Source organism: Erinaceus europaeus, chromosome 20, assembly GCF_950295315.1.
Source record: "Erinaceus europaeus chromosome 20, mEriEur2.1, whole genome shotgun sequence".
Taxonomy (NCBI): domain Eukaryota; kingdom Metazoa; phylum Chordata; class Mammalia; order Eulipotyphla; family Erinaceidae; genus Erinaceus; species Erinaceus europaeus.
In genome coordinates, this window is record NC_080181.1 from 48,759,360 (window position 1) to 48,781,241 (window position 21,882).

Genomic DNA, 21,882 nt, shown 5'->3' on the forward strand with positions numbered 1-21,882 from the left:
TAGCAGCTAGGCTTCTCTCCCCAGCCCAGTCCTGTCTTCTCTTCTCTTTCTTCTGCCCTCTCCTTCCCTGGAGGCTTAAGAAGACCACCTGTCACTTAGCCTGACATTCCAGGGTCTCCAATAGGAGACACCTCACCACCACCCAGTGGCAACTCAGGTCCCCTTTTCTAGTTAAATGGCCTGGGTAGTTCATTGTAAAGAAAGGAGAAGTAAGAGAAGAAGAAGTGGGAAAAAAAAGTTGAGGGTGGAGGTGATAATTGGGGGCAAGGTGACTTAGGCCACTCACCTAGAACTAGTTTCTTTGCATTGGGGGGAAGCCAGAGAGAATGTCTTGTTTGGTTTTCACTCAGGCTGGAGTTATCCCATCCTGAGGGTCAAAGGTGAGGGCTGCACTACCCCTAAAACGGGGTACTGTTCCCGCTTGGGAAGTATGGAACCGGTGGACCACTGGGTCAGGCACTTCAGGGATGAAGCCTGTGGAAGCAGCCCAAACAGGGTGGTGGTGGTGGTGGTGTGTGTGTGGGGCACAACTCAAATTGACCCCCCCCACACACACTTTCAAGGCAAATTTGAGGTGTTTTTTTTTTCTTCCTTCAAAAGTGCTCTAGACTTGTGGGATTGGAGTCCTCTTTCCCCTGAGAATTCCCAAGGCACTGGGCTTTGTTTTAGAAGGAATGGGGTTTCTGAATGGTGTGAAAGGGACAGAGAGGGTCGCTACAAATCGATTTTCCTTGTCCTTTCTGTCTTTTCGGATCAACGCCCTTCAATGGCCACAGAGGGGCTCTTTCAACCAAAAACTTGTGCTACATTTTCTGCCCATATTGGTGCTAAATACAATAAGCACTGGGCAGAGATTTTTTTTTTTTCCTCCTCCTCCTTCTTCTCTCTCTGGCTTTCTCTCTTTCTCCTTTCCCTCCCTTTGCTCCGAAAAGCAAGACAGCACCCTAATTAAATTGTTTGATATGGACGGTTAAGGCTGGCCAATTAAGTATGCACTAAGAGGAAGAGTCTGCAGATAAGACGAGCCCCGTGAAATCCATGTGTGTGTGTTGGGGGGGGGTAACAAAGGCCAAGGCAGGGAGGTGTGTACGCCCACAAGGGGGGCTGCTTAGGCCCTGTCCAGGTGTGGGGGGTGGGGGGCACCGGCCCCTGTTATAACAGGTGGCCAACTTGGTGGCCTCAGCTTGGTGCCCCGCAGGCTCATGGCCCTGAACCCAGAAGGCAGGAGCCCCACCACATCCTTCTGTTCCTGGCTGGTCCTAAAATGGCAGGGCCTACAGAAGAGATATGTGTGTGTGTGTGTGTGTGTGTGTGTATGTGTGTGTGCTGAGGTGGGGGGTTCTGAAGCTGGGGTGTCCCCCAGGTCTGGGGGGTGGGCTGAACCTGTAATCTGGGCATAGAGTGAAGGCCAGGAGAGATATGGAGCCCCAGGGGTCAGAGCGGATCACAACCAAGGCCTCCAGGTTGGCCACCATCAGGGCAACTCTACACCCCAATTTCCTCCCCAGCACCCCCGCCCCCACTGGTGCCTTTGGACTTCTGTGGAAATGGGAACCCCAAGGCAATGGCCAGAAAAGTGAGGTTTCCACCCCAGGCCACCCAGGGCAAGAGGGGCTTCGAGGACACCCCCACCCCAATGTTAACCCCACTCTGCAGAGGGCAGGCACTCCTGTTGCAGGAATAGGACGAAACCCTTGGACTTTGGTGGGGAGGGGGTGGGCTAGGGCATGCGGGGTGTGTGTCTGTGTGTGTGTTCGTGTCCCAAAAGTGATGGGAACCCCCCCCCCCAGATGGAAGTGTAGGGCAGGACGGGTGCACCCGGGTTTGGAGAGGGGGAGGGACGTGGACCCAGGGATGACAGTGAACGCCCTGGGGAGGTGGCGGAATAGCAGGAGGGGAAAAGGTGTCAAGGCCAATTTTCCGGGAGCTCTCTGGGCCCCCTCAGCAGGCGACAGAGGCCGTAAATCAGAGGCCGGATGGCCGGCGGGGGGGGGGGGGTAGGGAGTAGCGGGGGGGGGTTGTGTGCTAGATGGGGTATACAGAGGATGAGCACTTGGGGTGGCCTGGGCGCACGCCCCTCTTGGCGGGTCCCCGGGATCGATCGGCAACTGAGTAGAGGATGTCACCGCACTAAATATTTGCTGAACACACACACACACACACACACACACACACACACACACACACACACACACACACAGAGAGAGAGAGAGAGAGAGAGAGAGCCGGGGAGACCCGGCTCCTCCGGGCCAGGCGAGCGCGGGGAACCGGCTCAATCATTTGATTAGCACGGAGAAAGACCGGAGCACACCCCGGCCTGGAGTGGTTTAAGATGTGTCTTCCAGGGGATGAAAAGAGTTAGGGAAATCGATACGGAGTGATTAGGAGCCCCGAGGTGGTAGGGATTTGGCGAAGCTGATAAAAAAAAAAGGGGGTGGTGGTGGTGGTGGCGGTGGAGGCGATAGGCCACCGCCGGGGTACCCTGGGGTGCAGGCCTGCGCGCCGCCCTGCTCGACAGGACAAGCATCGGGGTGCGCCGGGCCGCTGACCCTGGGCAGACTCGGGGTTCCACGAAGCGAGGGGCTCCCAGACACCGCCCCCCCATTGCAATCTCTGCAGGCAGTCTCCCGGGGTTAAACTGTTAACCCCCCCTTTCCTTTTTTCACCCTCCTTCTCTTCCTCACCCCTAAGCATTCCGGTGTGGAGGGCTCCACCCGCTACACCCCAAACTTTCTGCGGGGTCCTCCTCCACCCCTGTGGTCTCTTTCATGTTTCCAACTGCACTCTGCGCCCAAAGCAGCCTCTCCCTGCCGCCCAGCCAGTGTCCTGGGGCGGCCCCGCTGGGAAGCGCAGAGCTAGGAGACCACTGGTTCGCGGCCGCGGGCAGGTGTGAGGCCGAGGAGCAAAACAGGGACGAGCAAAAACAGGTGGGGTGCAGGTACCCACGGAACCTCAGGGGGTCCCACTTCTCTCCGGGCGGGAATCAAAATGAGGGGCGTCTTGAGAGCCACAGAACCGCGGCTGGAGCGCGGTCTCGGGGCCCCTAATGGGAGGAGGGGCGCAGGAGCCCACAGGGCTGGTTTTGGGGGACAGCTGGTCAGAGAGGCGAGGACACCCTACTCCCCAACCCAAAGCCAGCAGCCCGAATGGGGTTCGCGCAAATGACATTTCCCTTCCGGAAGCTGGGTGTGACGCTACTGACAGCCAACCTAGGGGTTGGGGATCACCGCAAATCATTCAGAAGGCATTTTTTTTCGGGGTGTAAGAAGGGGCCAAAGGTGTGGAATTCGGGGTAATCTTTTTCGCTCTTTCTTCCTCTGCCCGGTCCTGACCTTTGCCTGAAAACTTTCCTAAGAAACGGATGGGTTACTGTCCTCCTTTCTTTCTTTCTTTTTCTTTCTTTCTTTCTTTCTTTCTTTCTTTCTTTCTTTCTTCTCCTTCCTTCCTTCCTTCCTTCCTTCCTTCCTTCTTTTCTCTCTCTCTCTCTTTTTCTTTCTCTCCTTCCTTCCTTCTTCATCTATTTATTCATTCACCTATCTCCTCATCTATCCATCCGGATGCTTTCTCTTCCTCTCCTTCAGGGGTCTTATTTTCCAGGCAGCTGGAAGGGGTTCAGTTCAGGCCACCCTAGCAGTAGGGAATAAACACGGGTATAGGTCGAAGGAACTATATTCTAGAAGGCAGGGAAAAAAAGTCCCCCCCCCCTTAATCTGAATCCCGGTAGATTAGAAGGATGTATTCAGGTGTGAGACAACTTGTGCTCCTGGAGGTCCTCCGGGGGTCACTCTCTGATTCCTGCCGCTCTGGGCAGCTTGGAGCTGACCTGGGCCAGGGTGTGACAGAGCCGGGTCTCCATTAACCCTTCCTGCTCTTGGCTGGAGCAAGAAGGTTAATGACCCTAATACACTGAAGGAGCTGTAGGCAGGAGGCAGGGTGGGATCCTGGGAGGGTGTGAGCAAGGGCCAGGGATGTGTGCTCTGCCCTAGAGTGGCCCATCCCTACCCCTCCCCTGCCCACCCACCTCCTGTTGGTGCAGGTTTCCATTCAAAGAGACAAAGCTCGCTCCATGGGCATAGGCTTTAGGGAATAAGAAAACACAATGTGTGTGTGTGTGTGGGGGGGGAATAGTTCCTTCCATGAAACTGGCTGGCCCCCACCCTCCTTTCACTTACAAGATATTTCTACCATGTATGCAGCAATATATAGCTATATATATATTATATATAAATATATATTATATATAAATGTATATATTTATATATATAAATATATATTTATATATATTTGCAGCAACAAACAGTAATACTCCCCCAAACCAACAAATATTTGACCTTCTTTCATTTAAGTCAAAGCTTACTCAGAACTTTAGTCATTAGCCAAATGAAAGCCACAAAATCCTGGGTGGTATTGGATGGTGGTGGGGGAAATTCTCTCTCTCTCTCTCTCTCTCTCTCCTGGCTTCCAAGCTGGCAGTGGCATTGTCCTGGGGAGTTAGTTATGTAACGTTTTTGTGCAGTAAGGTGTGTTCACATGGAATGAGCAGATATTCTTCTGGTGTTGGAAGTTCCTTGATGAATTAAAGGTTCATATACTCAAGCACTCGATAGAGGTTGTCACTCATGTGACAGAAAGCAGTGGGGAGAGGAAGGGGGAGGAAAGGGGAGTTTTTGAATGAGCTCCTTGGAATCACTATTGTTGAAATCGAAGCTGGAGCAACTTAGCAATGGGAAAGCTATTGTGCCTCGCAGAAGCAGAAGGAGGACACTTCAAAGTGATAAAAAAAAAACCGTCAGTGTTCAGCTTGGTAGCTTTGTCAGGGCATTTAAACAAAAGGTGAGCACCTTTTGTCTTAAGATATATATATTAAAGATGCAGCACTCTGCTTCTCTGTTTATTTTCCTTTTCAATAAATCCCAGAATGGGGGGGGGAGGCTCCAACTAGTGAGGAAGGCAGAAGGGGCTCAGTGGCCATGTAACCAAGTCTGATGCAGGTCCTGTGGTTTTAATACTGGATCACAAAGCAACTCTTGCTGAGAAAGGGCTAGTTATCTAAACCAGGTAGACGTCACTTCTTATTTAGAAGGGGACAGTGCAAAGAAAGCTTGTCTGATTCTTTCTCTTTCTTGAGTGCCTGGTCATGAAATCTTTCAAGTGACAGTTTGTCTTGGGCATGTCAAAAGAATAAAATAAAAGCATTCATCAGACAGTATCAAGTGGAAGCCATTGACATGTGAAGGTATCTGCAAGGCAAATAATCCCCCCCCAATTGATATTATTAACTACCTGCATTTGGTGAACTTAGAGAAATTACAAAGAGAACAACAAAGGGGATTTATCTGGCTTCATTTCCTTCAGCCTTATACTCAAGGTGAGTTTCTCAGGGAGGCAAATAATTTTACTTTCCATTCTATTAGATTTAAAAAGGTTAAAAAAAGACCACTAGTTTTAATATAAAACATATAACTAGAGAAGTAAGTAGATGGACAAAAACAGACATATAGAAAAACCTTAGGTATGAACTTAGAAAACCTAGTTAAATTATCAACTGCATTTTCCACTGAAAAAGCTGATTTCCAGAAATAAGGTGCATTAAAAAACAAAACAAAAAATTCTGTTTAACATTGTATTCACTTTCTTGACCATAAGAAGTATCATCTTGAGAATCTCCAAAGTAGAACATTTAAATAAGATTCAGGCTGGTCATTTCATTTTGAACAGAGGACAGAAAAATTACTTTTTAAAAGTCTCTTCATTACAGTTGATAATAAATGAATCAGTCTTATGGAGGCGATTATGATGTGCTTGACTGAGGTAAATTGACTGAGATGATATCACTTAAAACAGTTAAAGCAAAAGTGAAAACACAAATCCGAGGAGAGTAGTGACTTCAGTGAGAAAACTGTCATATTGAGAGGTCCATGTCACAGCATGTTGGGGAAAAGCAAAAAAGGTCAGACAGCCCTTTTGCTTTGCAGAATGTGTACCAATAACTTAGCCACTGACCCCCTGTATGTCCTATTGCAAGTTTTTATTTAGGTTGTGTTTTGTTGTTCAGAAAAGAACCAGCAATGGGGAAGGTGGGAAGGAAGGAGGTGCTGAAAAAGATATTTCTCTTTTTCTTCTCCTCTTGCGATGTAAAAACTGTGCTCCTTTGTTTTGTTTTTATTTATTGCTTTCTTTTGCAAGATTTTCGCTACCTCAAAACCCTTTTAGACGTACACACTATTTAGCTGAAGTCCGCATTGTCTATGAGCTGAAAACAAATTCAAGGAGGTTGAATCTTCAGAAATTGCAATAGCAGGATCAGCTATTGCAGAGTCACCATTTAAATTTCACAAGTCCTCTCTCTCTCTCTCTCTCTCTCTCTCTCTCTCACACACACACACACACACACACACACACACACGACTTACTCTTTTCTAACAACTTCTCAACTGTAACTGGCATAGTTGCAGATGAAAAATTTTATACAGAACCTTTGAATTCCCTTTTCCTATTTACCCTGGCAATGTCCTTATTTTGTCTTGTATATTCACTTTAAAAAGCATTTATCAATATGCAAGAATTCCTCACCCCCTCTGAAAGTCACTGAATAGAAGTTCTAATTATAGAGAAGAGGTGTGATGTTTACTCTGAAGTTTCAGGAACATATAAAGTTTTCTTAATAAACAAGAAGCAGAAACCCTACCCTAGATAAATTTAAATAGGGCAGCTGTTGGGATCGGTTTATAGTCTGTCTTTCTGCCTTCTTGCCTTTGGTGCTCAGGTATTCGGTTTTGTCTTTACATAGTGAGTATTGTCAATGCAGTGGGGTTTGTTTTTTTGGGATTAAAAATTCTATTCAGACGGATTGCCTGCAGAGCTTCAAGTATTATTACACTGAAAATAATAGTCACTCCTGTGTTCAAATTCTTACGTCCAGTCAAAAATGACGTTTTCTCCCTTTCCCCACCCCATAGAATCAACAAATCAACAAAAATTTTCATGTATTAGATAAAGAGAAAAAAACAACTTTGCTTTTAGTGTGTTGGATATAAATATAAATTAATTAATTCTTTTTTTTTTCTTACACTGAAACTGTCAGTAAGGGATTTTTATATTGTAACTCTCTACCAAGAAGGTCCACACTAGTACCACATAGACTGTTTTGAATTTTAAGTAAGTTTTAACATCATTTCACCATAGGCTATTTGGACTGAAGAGGGATTTGAAAAATAAACTTTCCAAATAGCAGCTACAGATAAGTGGCTGGGCACACTGGCTCACCTCAGTGTTGAATGATGTTATAAAAGCTTTGTTTAAAAAAAGAAAAAAAGATAATGTGCTTTTTGCAAACTAGGTTAAAATGAGATGGTTATAGATGAAGAAAACAACAGAAAGATTCCTTCCCATTCTCCCCTCTCTAAGAGGCAAAACCAAAATCAAACCAAACAATAATAACAAAACTAAACAACCCCCCCCACAAAGGAAACCCCTGACCTTAAAAAAAAAAACCCTCAAGAAGAAGCCCCTTACCACATTAGGGAAAGTTTCTGTGTACTGTACGTCCTGCCAGATGCCACAGTTGCTCTGGGTTTTAAAGGCAGACATGGCTAAAGCAAGTCAGCAAGGAAACCTCTCAAAGGAGGCAGACTTTTCTGAACTCCACAGCAGATGACCTGCCACTGGGAAACTTTAGCAAGCAACTGTTGAAAGTTAACCTCTCCTTCCCCAAAGAGGTTCTCAGAGGCCACCGGACAGTGAGAGCTGATACAATCCATTTTATCCTTTTTTTCCCCTACTGAGGAGAAGGCATTCCCAACTTATATGATTCACCCCCCCCCCCCCACACACACACACCCCATCCATCCCTCCTTTTTTTTCACTATTTGTCTTTGTGCCTCCAGGGCCAGCAAAGGGGCAGGGCAGATTGGAGATTGCTTTCAGAGTTTGCCTTCTCTGATGATGGATTACCATGTCAATTTAAACGGCATAGGATTAATTTGTTTCAATGATTTCTCTTTAGGCTGAATGCCAGCCGGTTTTCTGTCTCTCCCCTTGCTCTTCAGAACCACCACCACACACAAAATACATACATACATACACACATACATACATACATACATATGTACATACATATATACATAAAAGCAACCTTCCTCCCCTATTCTAAGTTAGAAGACACTAATAGGAAGAGACATGTTAAGTGTTATATTGTCACACAGTTCGTTATAGGTCTGACTTTTATTTTATTTTATTTTATCTCTGCCTAAGAGGCTGAAACATAGAGTCAGTCCCATTATAATGAAATTGGACTCAACATTTATTCAATAAATACTCGTCTGGTAGATAATCCAGTACCGAGTACTTCTGACACATAAGGACTTAATTTGTCTTGGCTAACAAGTTATTAATATGGAACATTCAAACTTGCCACCTACAGTGAGGTTATGGAGCTCTGTAACAAACTCAGATGGCCATTGAGGAGAAATAATTTCTGTGAGGGAGATGTTTTTAAGAAGGCATATGCTTGTCATGTACATGTACGTGTGTGTGTGTGTGTGTGTGTGTGTGTGGACACACACACACACATTGCATTCACATTGGGACAAAAAGTTCAATGCAATGAAGGGTGTGGAAATGCCATTCATTGTGTAGATACAGCATAACCTTTGAAAAAACAGAATGTACCAGAGAATTTTCTCTTTGGAGAGATTTCTAATATGCTCAGAAATACTGTTGAAATCTCTATGTCCAAGACCAAGCCCACTACAAGGTTGAACTCTCTCTCTCTCTCTCTCTCTCTCTCTCTCCTCTCTCTCTCCTCTCTCTCTCTCTCCTCTCTCTCTCTCCCTCTCCTCTCTCTCCCTCTCTCTCTCTCTCCTCTCTCTTTCTCTCTCTCCTCTCTCTCTCTCTCTGTCTCTCCCACTGTCCCCCGTCCCCAGCACTCCTGTACACTGAAATTAGACATCATAGTTCAGGATAATAAATTGCATCTTGAAGATGAACACAAATGGGTTTTATTGCCTTTCTCTTTCTCTGTACCCTCTGAGTGCACAAGGCGGCTAGATTTCAGTAGTTTCTACTTCCTAAGGATCTAAGCAATCAGAGGCCTGTGACTGTCAGGGTGGAAATCTGTGCAGTTTTAACTTGTACAATCATACCAAACTATGTACATATGTATGTATAGTTTGTGTGTGTGTGTGTGTATATTTGTGTGTATATTTGCTGGTTGTGGAGAAATGGTACATCTCCAAGAAACCATACCTTTGTGAGCTCTCTCCTTGGGAAATCATGTTACACATGAACATAAGATACAGGCAAGAAAGGCTAATTGAATGAAGAGAATTAGGTTAAAAAATAGAGTACAATCTAGTATCACATTTTCGCAAGTGTAACTTGAAATGAAGGTGTCTTCAAGTCGCTGGTGATGCCTGAGTGTTTAGATGTTGGCCACAGATGGGAACACCTATTGAAATGTGTCTGAAGAAGATTAATAGGGCTTGTCACTGCTGGGAAAGCAGTGCTTTGCTGTAAGTTCCTCCCAGCACAAGATGAATTACCGATGAATGCTCACTTATCAACCCCATCACTATCGTTCGACACTAAATCAAATTGAGAAGTTATCTGCGATCAGAAAATTTCTTTTTTAAAATAGACACACACCTTTAAGCCTCAACTCTCTAATAATCCCACACGGAAAACAGCCTCTCCACATCCACCCACCCACACACCCCCAGCTCCTGCCCCCTTCTTCGACTTAAAAACAAAATGATTGCTAGACCTCAATTAGGCACAGGTCTCTTCTCTTTGCAGGCAGTGGACAGTTGGCCAAGTTTTGACAGTGCTTCAATTGAGGTTTGAAGACTTCTTGGGAGGCACTGTTTAGTATGTCATAAAAGGTATCTTTCTTTGCTTTGGAATATTTTTTAGGGGAAGAAGGCAAAGAATGGGTGGGTAGATGATGGGGCTTGCTGTTTTCCTGTTTCAAATCCTGTGTCTGACACCTCATTTGTTGTCATCTAATCCCATGGCAAAATGGAATAAGGAGAACCCTACATTTAAGAAGAGGACGGTAAGATAGGATTAACTAGATGGCCGTGGATGATCAAGGAGATAGACTCCTTCTCTTATGATTTAATGACATTTCACATATCTCATTGCTAGGTGACCTCTTTGTGAAACAAAAGTAGTGACATTATCTCTTTTATTATCTGCTCGCCACCTCTAAGCACACAGAGGTTTCCCAACCCTGGAATAATAATGTTTTAATGTAACCACTAACCCCTGTGTTTGTACAGGCATATCAAAAGTTATCTGATATGCCTCATTCATTTTCTTTTTCTTTTCTTTTTTTTAACTGAAAGCTTATAAGAACAGACCTTTTGATTCCCCATTTTTCTTCAGAGCAGACAAAAGCTGGATGAGAATTCTCTGAGGCCAGGAAACTAATATGAAGACACTCTTCCTTATCATTTGCATTATTCCAGAGAAACAAACAAACTGGGTGAGGCTTGCACATTTCAGACATGTATCTGCTGCTCCTTTGGCTAGTTAGTTTGGGACATGCCAGTCAAATCCAGGACGTTTGAACTCGAAGCCATTGCCCTAGCCTCCATTTCTGTTTCCAATGGCAAGGGGTTGTATTGAAGGGTCCTGAGGAGTCTCATTTATTTGGGGAATAGTGTGCATGCTCAGACTCTGAGGCAGTCTTAGCAGAAACATTCCCAGTTTGGAAAGAAGGAAACTCGGGTTTGAACTCTTGCTTGGATCCATTACTAAGTGTGTGACCTCAACTTCTTTGATCTCTGATTTACATGGTTTCTAAAATGAAGTGATTGAAAAGTTGAGAGACAGTTCAATTGGTAGAGTACATACCTTACAATGTACACATTCCCAGCCTTAAGCCGTGGGACCATTGTGGGGACAGCCTGGGTGGCACTGGAGAAGTGCCATGAATGTGGAGCAGTGCTGACGTGTCTTTTTTCTTCTCCTTCTCCTTTCTCCTCCCCCCCCCCGCCTCTCGCCTCTCTCTCCATTTCCAGAATAAATAAATGAAGCAATTGGCATAGGGGAGGCACAGGGGAGACCCTGTGTGTTTGTGTGTGTGTGTGTGTGTATGCTGAATAAAATGAGGTTGTCTGGGCAAATGAAATTAGGAGACATTGCTTTTGGATTCTTCCTTATATCATGCTCTCTAAGAGGCAAAGAGGAGCAACAGACTTTTCTAAGGAGGTAAGTGGGAGTAAATGACAGGTAGTTTGAGAAGGTCTGGCGCCTGTCTCTGAGAGACCACTATCTTTGGGGCCACTTATCACTTAGTGAAGTCCAAAGTTTCCCTCCTCCTTGACCTCCAGAAAACATGGACTATTTAAAAGGGTGATGGTTAGCTCTAAGATCCTAGGTTCAAGTCCCAGCACCACCATAAGGCAGTGCTGAGCAGTGTTCTAGTTAAAATAATAATAATAATAATATATCTAAAAACAAAAGGAGAAGAAGAAGGAGGAGGAGAAGAAGAAGAAGAAGAAGAATGGTTCTTTGGAAAACAATGGGACAGAAAATATATATAAGAAAAATTTTGCAGGGGTAGATAGCATTATGGTTATGCAGAGACGCTCATGTTTGAGGCTCTGAAGTCCCAGATTCAATCCCTGTCACTACCATAAACCAGAGCTAAGCAGTGCTCTGGTTTTAAAAAAAATATATATATATATATATATATCTTTCTTAAAAATATATTTCAAAATAAAAAAAGAAAAGAAAGAAAGGAAGGAAGGAAGGAAGGGAGGAAGAAAGAAAGAAAGAAAGAAAGAAAGAAAGAAAGAAAGAAAGGAAAGAAGCCAACCTAGTTTGAAGTAGTTTGATGACCTATAATATGGTCACCTAGTTATTTTGGTGGCAGAGTTGGAACTAGACCCTTTTCTTCCAGAAACATACCCTCTCCTCCTTCGAATACCTGCTTAATGCCATGCCCCTCACTCAGTCAAAACACACACACACACACACACACACACACAACAAAAAAACGAGCTATCGAGATATCATTGCTACCATAATGATTACTCCATTTTATGATATTTATGTCCTTGTTCTTTTTTAAAATACATTTTTAAAAATTAAATTAAATGTGATGTATTATTTAAACCCTATGAGAACAAGAAAGAGCAAAAGTCAGAGCACCCACCCCTCTGGCACGTTTGGCAGGGATTGAAGAGGGAGCCTCTGGCACGCCAGTCCTGTGCTCTCTCTCAGCTGAACTATTTTTCCAGTTGCTAGGATAATACCACACATTCTGATGAATTATAATTAGTAGTAACATGAACCATCTTAAACCTCCTCCACAATATTTCCCCCCCCCCTTCAAATCTATTAGACTCAGAGGTCAAATAGTTGAAGCCGCAATGAAGAATCACACAGTAATAAGTATATTCTGTAATCTCCATTAAGTCACAATAATATTCCAATCTGTATTTATTACAACCCTCCTCTGCTGCCTATGTAACCCCAATTGTTAGATTTATATTCTCTAATGGTTCTCTAAGGGAAAAACCTGTGTGTTTTATCTGCCTTTTCCTGTTCCAAATCACCTTTGCACAGTCACTGCCTGCTTAGAGAAGCCTCCCCCCCCCACCCGGCCCCCGTCTGGGTTTAATCAGAATTTGCAGTGACAAAACGTGCATTATTAAGAAATATAAATATTTTCAGAAGCAATCAAAGGGATGAAAGACTGATTCAGCATGTAGATTGGACCTAATGCGAAGCAGCTTTGTCTTAATGAGGGCTACCGGGGTACAAAGGCACAAGTGGACATGACCACCAGTTACAAATTCCCAGCTTATGAGAATGATCTCTCAAGGAGTTCCCGGTTGCCTTTTCTTTTTTGGAAGGTGTACTTTCTAGTTTGGGGGTTGAATCACAGTTCTTGCTACCCTGAGGGACTTCTAGTACTTCTCTAGGAGAAATGATGACTAATTCTTTCTCCTCTTTAGAACTTTCATCAGTGACTGCCTCCCTTTTCACCACTAAGAGGAAGTTGGCTTCACATGAACTTTCATAAGAACATTTTTTTTGGCCCGGAGGCACCTGTACTACACTTTCTTTCTTGGCTTAATAAAAGGGATCCCATTATCTACCTGGTCAATCTCTACTGGCTTTCAAAAGAGAGATGTGGAAAAACCTAATAAGCCTCATTAAGGTATCTGCTTTAAACACAACAGGCTTCCTCATTTAGTGTGTTGTTTTAAATGTCCCTCTCCAGAGCTGGGTGGTCAATGTATGAATACAGGTACTGCTAATTTGGGAATCTTTGTCAGTCTGGTAGCTCTGGAAAAGAAAGAGAGAGAGAGAGAGACACTAATGTGTAGGTGGAATTTTAATACACAAAGAGATCAAACCATGATGGTAGTATTTTGTTTTCTTCCTTTAATCCTACTTTTATTTCTTTTTCTTCTCTCTTTTTTTTCTTTTCTTTTCTTTCTTTCTTTTTTTTTTTTTTGTGCACATGGTCATGGTGTGAGAAATGGCTTGGTTTTCTTGATATGGAATTCCAAAAGGAGACTGAAAATGTCTTTAAAAAAAAAAAAAAAATCAACGCAACTCCGGGAGCCTGAGAAAACAAGTTTTCCTTTGTTGTAGGGGGAATAGTATTATTTGCTGTAGGTTTTTTTTTTTTGATATACATTCTAAATTAGGCCTGCAAAGGCATGCTTCATCTTTAATTCATCACTCTCAGCTGAAAGAGATTAGCAATGTCTAGCACGCACCCCTCGCATGGTGCTGACCTCATCAAGTATGGCCTGAAATTAATTAGCCTCATTCATTCCAAATGGAAGAGGATAATGGAGCAGCATTTGCGAGATGACCATCGCAAATTGTATGCAGCATATTTTCAAAGGCCCCCATTTTCCAAACCACGTAGATTAACAATTCTGGCGAAGGGCTTGGGGAGGGGTGTATGTGGGGGATGGTGTGGGGGGGAAGCTTCCAATATGCCAAGGACCCAAAGCATAGCCTGGGCCAGACAGGTTGCCTAGGGGTGTGTGTGTGTGTGTGTGTGTGTGTGTGTGTGTGGTGTGTGTGTGTGTGGTGTGGTGTGGTGTGTGTGTGTGCTGTGTGTGGTATGTGTGTGTGGTGTGTGTGTGTGTGTGTGCTGTGTGTGGTATGTGTGTGTGGTGTGGTGTGTGTGTGCTGTGTGTGCTGTGTGTGTATGCTGTGTGTGTGTGTGTGCTGTGTGTATGTGGTATGTGTGGTGTGTGTGTGTGGTGTGTGTGTGGTGTGTGGTGTGTGTGTGTGCTGTGTGTGTGTGGTATGTGTGTGTGGTGTGTGGTGTGTGTGGTGTGGTGTGTGTGTGTGGTATGTGTGTGTGTGCTGTGTGTGTGTGTGGTGTGTGTGTGTGGTGTGGTGTGTGTGTGTGTGTGGTGTGTGTGTGTGGTATGTGTGTGTGTTGTGTGGTGTGTGTGTGTGTGTGTGTGTGTGTGGTGTGTGTGTGCTGTGGGCTCATGCCCCTGTGGCACTGTTGGTCGCAGGAATGTCAGAGCCTGGGCATCATGGATGATATGGTCATGGTCCTTGCATCTAGGCTCACACCTGCAACCCTTGAGCCGCAGAAATCTTATGTCTAATACGGTCATTATTTATCCAGCCAGAGATCTTTTATTTTATTTATTTATTTTGGGGGGGTGATTATTATTGAAATAATCACACACAATGTGTGCAGCGACTTTTCCAGTAAGATGTTATTCACCCTTTAATTTAGAAATGAAAATGTCTTTTCTTAAGAAACATTCAGTTTTCTAATTTTGAGGTCCCCTTTTTTATCTATTTCTTTCCAATGTTTTGTTTCTGCCACTGCCCCCATCCCCGCTGTTTGCTCGTAGTTGAAAACATGAAGACTCACTGAGATTTGCCATCTAAGATTAGCTGCCCCCCAACTCCACACACAACCTCTTCCTCCTTTCTTTCCCGGGTAGGGATTGACTTGGAGAGGGACAGCCTTTTGAATATCAAAACTGCTTTCTTTTCTAGCCAAAAAAAAAAAAAAAAATCTTGACTGGGCTTTTCTGGGATTCTTAAAGACGTTGTAAAGTTTATTTTTATGAGCAGTCGTTTGGGGGTTGCAGATTTGAAAAAGAAAACATACATGACTTGGTGTGTGTTTGCAGATGTTGATTTTTTTAAATAACTTTTTAAAAAATATTTTATTTACTTATTAATGAGAAACATAGAAGGAGAGAGAAAGAGCCAGACATCACTCTGGTACATGTGATGCTGGGGATTGAACTCAGGACCTTATGTTTGAGAGTCCAATGCTTTATCCACTGCGCCACCTCCTGGACCACCAGATGTTGATTTTTAAATTAACATAATGTAGCCAACGTTTGAAAAGTTATCAGTAGTATTTTATCAAGTGGGGGGACATTGTTATCTAGAATCCATTTCTTAGGAAAAAAAAAAAAATCCCAGGGCAGTTAAATGGGAAAGTAGAAATCCAAAGCAATATAACTACAGAAACTTCCATTTAACAGAATGAAAAATGCGCTTTTAGGCAAACAGGTCTTTTGAGATGTCCTTGCTACATCAGTCTCTATATGAAGGTTCTTTAAGATTAATATGTTGACTTCTATATATGCATTATTTATTTTCTTTTTTGTTGCCCTTCTTTTATTGTTGTAGTTATTATTATGGTTGTTATTGATGTCTTCATTGTTAGATAGGACAGAGAGAAATGGAGAGAGGAGGAAAAGACAGAGAGGGGGAGAGAAAGACAGACACCTGCAGGTTCCCCACCTGCAGGGGGGTCACTTCACAGGCAGTGAAGCAGGTCTGTAGGTGTCTGTCTTTCTCTCCCCATCTCTATCTTCCCCTCTTCTCTCCATTTCTTTCTATCCTATCAAAGGACAGCAACAACGATAAACAACAAGGGCAACAAAAAAGGGAAAAAATGGCCTCCAGGAGCAGTGCATTCATAGTGCAGACACCAAGCCCCAGCAATAACCCTGGAGAAGAAAAAAAAAAAAAAAAAGAAAAGAAAAGGAAAGGAAAAAAGAAATTTCCCTTAATCTCACTTTTGCTAATTTTCTTATCCCAGAAGGCTCCACTATCTAATGGGCATATATCACTTATATGTACAAGATCATCAATCATGAACTGTGAACCTATCATTTTGACATAAAAGATCTATCCTTAAATCTCCCCAAACCTCTAGCATGTAATTTGAGGAAATTAGCTGGCTTAAAGTCTGGGCTTCTGATTTCTGGGGGATGAAATGCAAAAATGGAGAAGGCTTACATTATACAAATTTGATTTGAAAGTCACAGTTTAACCAAACCAGGGATAAAAGATGATGCAGTACAGATCTCAAGATGTTGACAGAAACAGATAGTTTTGCTAATTTTTGTCTGATCAGTTTGGAATTTCATGGCTGACAAGCATAGGATGAAATAAAAGGGAACATTTCCAAAAAAAAAAAGGGCACTTGTCAAGGTGAAACACATGGTACCAAAAATATAGCTTTTTTGAGAGAATGAAAGACAAAGACATGTATTCTCTGAGACTGAAATTTGCTTAAATACTAAATAACATCTCAGTGTTTATTAAATTTTTGTAATCAACTGAGGTGAAATGGCAGAAAAACTATAAATACACGGCTGCATGGAATTTGAGTTCATTGAAATGACAAATCCAATGGGCTTACCAAATTTCATTTGGTGTCCACCTGAATCGGTATTTGAGAGTGGAAAGGAGGTTCACTTAAAATTCAAACCAGGTTTTCATCAACCTAAAACAACCCCACTAACTACAGTTGTGTTTCTGGACTCATAATACAACTTCCATCCCACTGTAGCTAATGATTAATACATAGTAGATGAGGTTAAAGAGAAATTAACTTTTTAAAAAAATTTGTTTTGTCTGATTTCATTTCACATTTCTGTCATGTCCAGAAGTAGGGAAGGATATGTAAAACATTATTTATTTATGAGAACATTGCTCATTTTGGGCTTATAGTGGTGATGCGGATTGAACTTGGGACCTCCCAGTTTCAGGAATGAAAATCTGTTGTTTCAGCCATTATGCTATCGCCCTGACCCATAAAGACAGTTTTAATCATGTTAATGGAAAGATAACTACCTATTGGAGGGCCAGAGAGGAAATAAACAGCTAGTTATCTATAAGCTTTTTTTTTTTTTTAGGAAGCTGGGCGGTGGTGCAGCAGGTTAAGCACACATGGCGCAAAGCACTTTGCAAGGACCTGCAAAAGGATCCCAGTTCAAGGACCCCCCCCCCCCCACCTGCAGGAGAGTCCCTTCACAAGCGGTGAAGCGGGTCTCAGGTGTCTATCTTTCTCTCCCCCTCTCTGTCTTCCCCTCCTCTCTCACATTTCTTTTTCTTTTTAAATTTTTAAAAAACATTTATTTTCTTTTATTGCCCTGGTTGTTTTATTGTTGTAATTATTATTGCTGTAGTTATTGATGTTGCCGTTGTTGGATAGAACAGAGAGAAATGGAGAGAGGAGGGGAACACAGAGAGGGGGAGAGAAAGATAGACACCTGCAGACCTGCTTCACTGCCTGTGAAGCGACTCCCCTGAAGGTGGGGAGCTGGGCTTGAGCCAGGGGCTCGAACTGGGATCCTTTTGTCAGTCCTTGTGCTTTGCACCACGTGTGCTTAACCCGCTGCGCTACCACCCGACTCTCTCCTCTCTCCATTTCTGTCTGTCCTATGCAACAACAATGACAGCAATAATAACAACAATGACGATAAACAACAAGGGCAACAAAAGGGAAAAAATAAAATTAAAAGAGAATTTTTTTAAAATTGGGAACCTGGATGAAATATTATGCACATTTCCTGAATTCTTGTAATCTATTCCATCTGTCTGGAGCACTTTCATGTATTAACTCAACCTGGTTTGTGGGTAACAGAACCAGACACTTACTATGACATCCATTTTGCAGATGAGAAGGACAAGATAAAGAAATCAATCTGTCTGCTCAGTGTTACGTTGTTCCTCAGAAGGATTTGAACCCTCAGATGTCTGACTAGAGTCTCTTGTACTGAAGCGCAGGATTCTCTGCTCCCCTAGTGTAAATACAATTACAATATTGTTTAGAAAACATTCTCCTACTGATGATGAATGGAGTGATTCTGTCTTTTTCTTTTTTGCACCCAGGGTTACCTCCTGGGCTTGGTGCTTGTACTACGAATCCACTGCTGTGTGGCTATTTTCCCTTCCTTCCTTCCTTCCTTCCTTCCTTCCTTCCCTTTTTTTCCTCTTCCTTTCTTTCTCTCCTCTTTCTTTCTTTCTCTCTTTCTTTTGATAGGACAGAGAGAAATTGAGAGGGGAGGGGAAGATAGAGAAGGAGAGAGATAGAGGGGGTAAGGCAGTAGTGCAGCAGTTAAGCGCACATGGTGCAAAGTACAAGGACCCACGTAAGGTTCGAGGCCCCCCCCCCCACTTCCCACCTGCTGGGGGGATTGCTTCACAGGCAGCGAAGCAGATCTGCAGGTGTCTATCTTTCTCTCCCTGCTCTCTGTCTTCCCTTTCTCTCTCCATTTCTCTCTGTCCTTTCCAACAACAATGACATCAATAACAACAATAATAACCACAACAACGATAAAACAACAAGGACAACAAAAGAGGAAAAAATAGCCTCCAGGAGCAGTGGATTCATGGTGCAGTCACCAAGCTGCAGCAAATAAAAAAAAAAGGCAAATAAGAGAGAGAGAGAGAAAGACAAACACCTACAGACTTGTTTCACCGCTTGTGAGGCAACTCCCTTGCAGGTGGGTAGCCGGGAGCTGGAACCGGGATCCTTGTGCAGGTCCTTGCGCTTAATACTATGTGCGCTTAACCCCATGCGCCACTGACCAGCCCCCTGTCTTTTTTTTTTTTTTAAGAACTGAGAACGGTAGTAAATTTAGTGGGAAATGGGAAACACCAAAGAAAAGAAAGCTCATTCTTGTCTAATCTCCTTATCCTAGAAGTAGGAAGGGAGTTGGCTTCCCAAATCTCTCACATGTCTTTGCCGATCTTCCCCTTGGAATGCTATTTATGTTGGATACGTTTATGCCAAATAGACAGAGATTAAACTCAGTGGAATTAAAAAAAATGGCAGGTGGGAGACAGACTCTGGAGGAAATGTCCAAAGAATTAAGCCAAAGCTGGAGAAACAATAGTTAACTGCATTCTAGAAATACAAACAAGGAAAAATGCAGGCTTAAAAACATCTCTAAGGGGAATGGAAGAGGATAAAGGTGAAGGTCTAAGTGGAAAACAGATTGAGAGAACCTAAAATGTTATCATGCTCTTGTGAGACCCACCACAAAAATTATATATATATATTTGGAACCATGAAATGCAAGTTAAGAGATTTCACAGGAAAAAAGAAAATGGCAGTCGGGTGGTACCGCAGCAGGTGAAGCACAAGGACCGGTGTAAGCATCCTGGTTCGAGCCCCGGCTCCCCACCTGCAGGGGAGTCGCTTCACAGGCAGTGAAGCAGGTCTGCAGGTGTCTGTCTTTCTCTCTCCCTCTCTGTCTTCCCCTCCTCTCTCCATGTCTCTCTGTCCTGTCCAACAACAATGACATCAATAACTATAACAACAATAAAAAACAACGAGGGCAACAACAGGGAAAAAAAACAAACAAACCAAATTGCCTTCCATGCACAAGGTCCTGGTTTTGAGACCAAGCACCACATAAAAACTCCTTGGGTGGTGGAGTTGTGTTGTAGTCAGTCTCTCTCTCTCTCTCTCCCTCCCTCCCTCTCTCTCTGTTTTTTTTTTTCTTAATATTTGTCTCTTACCGTCTATTAGAAAAAAAAAAAAAAGACTGCCAGGAGTAGACTCATGCAGGTGCAGAGCCCAAGCAGTGACTCATTGGTAGCCAAAACAAATAAATAAAAATAAATAACAAAAACAAAATAAAGAATGAAAAATTGGGCCAAGGAGGCTGTCTGGTGTATATATATGGTTCATTCCACATTTCTGTATTAGAAGAAGAAAGAAGAGGAGAAGAAGCTGGAGGAGGAGGAGGAGGAGGAGAGGAAGAAAAAAAAGGAAGAGGAGGAAGAGAAGAAAGCTATCTTATAATAACATGTGGAATCTTATGGCTTCAAAAACCTTTATATCCACCTTCTCATGTAGCCCCCCGATGCATTTGCAATGTGTATATATTATTTTGAAAAGACACAGTTATTTTTTGAAGAGAGGGAGAGAGTGAGCAAGTAGAATATTGCTCAGCGCTGGCACATGTGGTACCAGGAACTGGGGCCTGGAAGTCCTGTGCACTAAAGCTGTGCCATCTCCCCAGCCCTCAAGGTATAAATTCCTATCTCCACACAAACACTGAAGTCAGAGAGGTTATGTTTACAGCCCACAGCCCTCGGAAGCCTGAGTCCCCAAACCCGGTCTCTTCCCGAACACCATCTAGTCTGCTGTCGTCCAGAAATCCCTTGGCTTTGTCCAGAAGACAGTGTCCCAAACTGATTAGCTGGAAGCCAAATGCACTGTGGTTCACTACCCTCCAGGAATGTACGACAGGAGACATAGGCCCGCTTCTAAAATCTGGTGGCCGCCTTGGTGGAAGTGGCCTGGCCTGTTGAGTTCTTGCAGAAGCTGTGCATGTTCAGTAAATAACACTGCTGAGGGTGTGGGAGCTTGAGAGATGGGAGTGGGGCTCCCCCAGTCTGTCCCAGCCTCCCCATGTTTACAGCACCCCCCCCCCCATGTAATCACCTGGCTGTTTATAGGAGCCTTAGTGCTGATGAAAAGGGCTGAGTTACATTCCCGGCTTGGCCCTGCCACAAGCAGAAAAATTCCAGGTTCTTTACAAAGTATGTAAAGCATCCGATCTGAGAAGTGGTAATAGCATTTGGGACCAATTACCCAGATTAAGAGGCAGCGATGCTCTGTTTACGCTTTGGAGCCCAGAGCCGCTGAGTTGGGCTCTGGCCTACAGGCTTGAAGATAGTAAATTACAGAAACCTCCGCCTAGCACCAGGCTCTGCAGTTGACCTGCGTGGCCTAGGGGAGGGGAAGAAAAAAAAAAAAAAAGCAGATAGAGCCCGCTGTTACTTGCCCTGAAACACCAAGGAGTTGAGAACTGAAGGCTCTTTTTCAGGGAAGACGCTGAATCCTGGTATCTCCGCCTGCAAGCAGAGAGTTTGATTTTATCACTCAGGGAAGAGTCTAATTGACCGTGGAGGGGGCGTGCGGATGCGGTTTGTCAGTTTGCCTTTCGTCCAAAATGATTATTTTTATTTATTTATTTTTTTGCAGACAAACTTTGCCAACCCAGCTTCTCAGACATCTTTGGCTTTATTCCCCATTCTGGTTCTCCGATTTAATATCTATACCTATCTACCTATCCATCTATATGTTTTTTGGCCCCTCTGAAAGTTGGTGGATTAATCAGTAACAAAGACTAACCAGTGAACTTGTTACTGTGGCTAAAAAAAAGGGCTTGACAGGCATGGTGGTGCAAATGTTGCCATTAAGAGTGAAAAGGAGGAGGGAGTCCGGTGGTGGCGCAGCGGGTTAAGTGCAGGTGGCGCAAAGCATAAGGACCCGCGCAAGGATCCCGGTTCGAGCCCCCGGCTCCCCACCTGCAGGGGAGTCGCTTCACAGGCGGTGAAGCAGGTCTGCAGGTGTCTGTCTTTCTCTCCCCCTCTCTGTCTTCCCCTCCTCTCTCCATTTCTCTCTGTCCTGTCCAACAACAACGACATCAATAACCACAACAATGTTAAACAACAAGGACAACACAAGGGAAAATAAATAAATATATGAAAAAAGAAAAAAAAAAGAGTGGAAAAGAGGCGAGGGTAGATAGCATAATGGTTATGCGAAACATACTGTCATGCCTGAGGCTCCGGAAGTCTCAGGTTCAATCCCCTGCACCACCATAA

At 43.7% G+C, this 21,882-nt stretch overlaps 1 long non-coding RNA gene across 1 annotated transcript in view; it reads left to right on the forward strand.

Annotated features, from left to right (window-relative positions):
- LOC132534859 (uncharacterized) overlaps positions 1-21,882 on the forward strand; it is a 538,114-nt gene that overhangs the window by 2,958 nt on the left and 513,274 nt on the right. Inside the window, exon 2 of the long non-coding RNA XR_009546598.1 lies at positions 9,796-9,881. This is a non-coding gene — a long non-coding RNA (uncharacterized LOC132534859). The remainder of the gene's footprint in view (positions 1-9,795; positions 9,882-21,882) is intronic.